The sequence below is a fragment of the Dermacentor silvarum genome, chromosome 1, assembly GCF_013339745.2.
Source record: "Dermacentor silvarum isolate Dsil-2018 chromosome 1, BIME_Dsil_1.4, whole genome shotgun sequence".
Taxonomy (NCBI): Eukaryota; Metazoa; Arthropoda; class Arachnida; order Ixodida; family Ixodidae; genus Dermacentor; species Dermacentor silvarum.
Window position 1 is genome coordinate 12678038 of NC_051154.1, and position 3856 is coordinate 12681893.

Genomic DNA, 3856 nt, shown 5'->3' on the forward strand with positions numbered 1-3856 from the left:
CGCAAACCTACGCCCACCCTATGGCCAACGTATCAATAATAAGTGAATAGGGGCTGACTTGAATCAATGTGCCGAAGCATGAGTGACGGCGACTACACCGACAAGACACGAATGTTGGAAGCTGAATGTTTCGTGATGGTCCACAGAGTAAGCGAGGGACTAGCGATAATACGTCTTTGCTACGAGCTACCGCAAAGTACAGAACATTTATATTCCAAGCTTTGTGCGCAGCAAGAACAAATTTATCGCAGCAGAGCACACCCGCGAGCAATTACGCTGAAAATAAACAATCAGATACTGGCCGCACCGAGGAACCGAGGAACTTTACTGAGTCAGAAATATGACAAGCGGCTGGTTCAAAATGTTTGCCAACGAAGAGCACACCGATCCCGCTTTAATTCAGAAGCGGATAATTTAGACAGCTTGGAATACATTTCTAGTCCCGCTTTTAGTAAAAGCACCGTATACGCTGCTCGCGCTCTGAAAGCACTTACATGTCCCGCTAAAGCTTAGTGTCGTCCACAAAGTCACCGTCTACGATATGCGTCGAAACGGAGGTTTGCTGCGCCGCACCGGCGTCAGCGCTTGTATTGTAAACCCGGAGGCAACGGAGGCGGCTGAGGCAAGCAATGGACGCGTCACCACATGATCAAACATGGCAGCGCCCACGGGAGCGCCGCGAAAAGGGTCAATAGGGACTTTAGCCGATACGCGGCGGCAGCGCCGCTTCAACCACTGGCGGCTACCGGATATCCTACTGGAAATAATTCACAAACAAAACAATGCCTCCATGACGTCACTGATGAGGTCACAAGGTAGAGGGAGAGGGCGCGCATGGGAGGAGGACGGTTGCCGATGAAGCCCTCCTCCCCCACTTCGCATGTATAAGCGGACTAAAGCGGACTGCGTTCGTGCTCTCTTGCAGGTCCGCTGGCCGTGCGGCGACATTAGCCAAATCGCGGAGCAGAATCCGCTGAAGTGTGTAGTGTATTAGGAAGTGCTTTCTTCCTACCAGGTTTACCTCGCAAGCTGCTATTCATTTTCTAAACCACTGGGACATTGCTCGTATGCACCAGTGCCAAGCGATTATAATGAAGAATATTTATATGGCGAATCGTTGTTAATTACCAATGTTCACGGTTAATATATTACATTTCGTCATTTCATGAAAGAAGTCGCTTTGAAAGTCCTAACTTGCGGTTGCGTTTAGGGCTTCACTTCAACTAGTCCACAGTTATTAGTGGGGGGTAGCATAAAGAAAATAACTTCCTGGCGCTATCAATCGTTAATTTTGTTCGTGTGTCTCACTCCCTTCCATGCCGCCACAGCCTTTCGCGCGACGGAGGACGTCGCGTTTGCTTTCCGCCGTGCGTTTGCTCTCCGTGAAAGCGTAGAGCTTTACTAAAGAACACTTCCTCAGTGACTCCCTCCTACTACTATGTTTTTTTAATCATGGTTGTCTTATTCGTTTCCGTTCTCTCTAGATTTATTTGCTAATTTTATTGTTCTTTTTAATTCAAACACACAAATTATTTTATTCGGTTCTGACTGCTTGATGAGAGTATGCACGTTATTTTCTTGGATTATCTTATTAGCTTTGAAACTACGTTTGCCTGCTCTACGCGATCCTTCTTAGTGGGTATGCGCCACTGCGGTCATACTCATTATCGCGATCACCGTCGGGTGATTCCTGCCTCCCGGACAAGCATTTTCTCCTTCGGGCACCACAAGCTTCAGCACAGCTTCGGGAAAACACCAGTCCATCTGGGTGAGAAAAACACTCCATGAGTCACTCCATCATTACGTGTTCGCAAAGTGGCGCGTTATTGAACGCTGCCCAGTTCCTCTTAGGACTCGCGTAGGATAGACGATTTACTTTAACGTTTCAGGGACCAGCACGTCATAGCTGCGCTAGGCGCCAACAGAGCAGCCAATGTACCAGATTTTCTAACACCATGCTTCAACTTCGACAAGTGTTTAACGCTTAGCAAATAAAGCTTGTCCCCACCACCGAGGGCTTACCAGTCCATCATCGCAACTGAAACACTGTAGTCGCCACATGTTTCAGAGCGCTCAGTGCAAGAACCACTGGCTATAACGGACAAACCAGGACAGTCAGGAATCCAAGAACACAAAGCGAACTTACCGCCACACCAACAAAAAGGTAGCTACGAATATGGAGCTGCCGTTTCCCGCAGCGGCCGCTCAAAGGCTCTCAACTATATATATAGAATACGTGAATGTGAAGCACTCCCAGATACACACTCTTAAAAATAAACTTAGTACATAGCTAGTAAATGCACGTTTTTACTGCGTTACTGTGTATTTTACTACCTTCTGACTAGTTCTGTACTAGCCAGCGGCTAGTAAAGCTAGTAAGCCCTGCCTTTACTAGCCAGAAATCCTTCTTAGTAGCTTTTACTAAGTAACTACTAAGCGGCTACTAATTCGTCTGGCCTTGGCTTATTACGCTGTGATTGTAACAGTCTTATACGAAATTTAGATAAACTGTAGTGTTACTCATTATGTTGGATTAACAGTTACATGTGACGTCGTATCACACATATGTACAGACAGTAGGCTTTAGACATTTGTGCACAAAGCTTTGATTATTTAACCAAATACATATGTGCTCACCGATGCAACATGTGCTCCCTCTAACTAGGCCTATAAATACTCGTGAAGTTGCTCGTACAGGAAGTGTTGCGTAGCACCTTGATCGTTCTGTATGTGTGTCCTTGCTTGTCGTTGCTTGTTTGAGATATGCAGTACATGTTTGCCCGGAGTCAGTGCGCCTTCATGTCCCTGGTAAACATTGCGTTATACGTATATACCATCAAATAATGCCTTGATATATGGCGATAGGACGCGCTTCTTTTTCTTTTCATGTATATTTATTATTTTACTTTCTTATGCTTTTACAATACCATCGACTTCATATGACAATTCAAGCGGCACTTATAAATCGAATAGGCCCTATTGTATTGTTGGTAACTATATTCCAGTTGCGTTATTAACTGCACTACCGAGGTAGTATTTAAAAATAGTTAGTAGTAAGTTAGTGCTTTTTTCTAGCTTCAGCACGTAGTGAAAAGTACTAACCATCATTTTACTACCTGCACTCACTAAGAAGGTAGGGCTTCTTGGAACTAGCAACGTGTTAGCATTTACTTAGAGAATATGACGACCTTTTTTTTTTTTAAGAGTGCAGGTTCAAAGATTATTATACTGAAGAAGTCACTCTTACCGTCTCACATGCTCCTCCCATGGACTGATGCTCCTTCAGCAGATGTTAGCCGTAGCGCTGTACTATGATAAGAGATAGCAAACCGCTCCTCAAGGTAACAGTTGGTTCGAGCGTTAGACTAGTCAAAGCAGCTATCTCGAGAACAATGTCCTTCCCGAAAAACTGGGACAATACTGGGCAGTAACGGCAAAGATCGTGCGCGTCGAGGGAACTCTGCATTCGTATTGCGGATGACATCAATGATCATGATGTAGACTATATGACCATGGCGGAAACCCGAACTTGTAAATACCCAGATAAAGGCTTTCATTTCGTGACATGTTGCTCTGAAACGTTTCGAGTTATATGAGTATTGAACAGAAGAAAGGTCGCATGGGAATGCTCGGTCAATGTGGAACAGATTCAACAATTTCTCTGCTTTCACAAACAGCTCGGCCTTTGACGTTTGGTTGATATCTGAAACATGGTATATAGATCACCGTTTATTAACCCTCAAAGTAGGTATAAAGGTTCCTGTACTTGCTAAGCTGTGCATTGAATGCAATTTTGTTACGGAATTTGCTTTTGTGTCCTACCCCTGCCAAATGCTCTCCGCCCTTAGCTTCCATG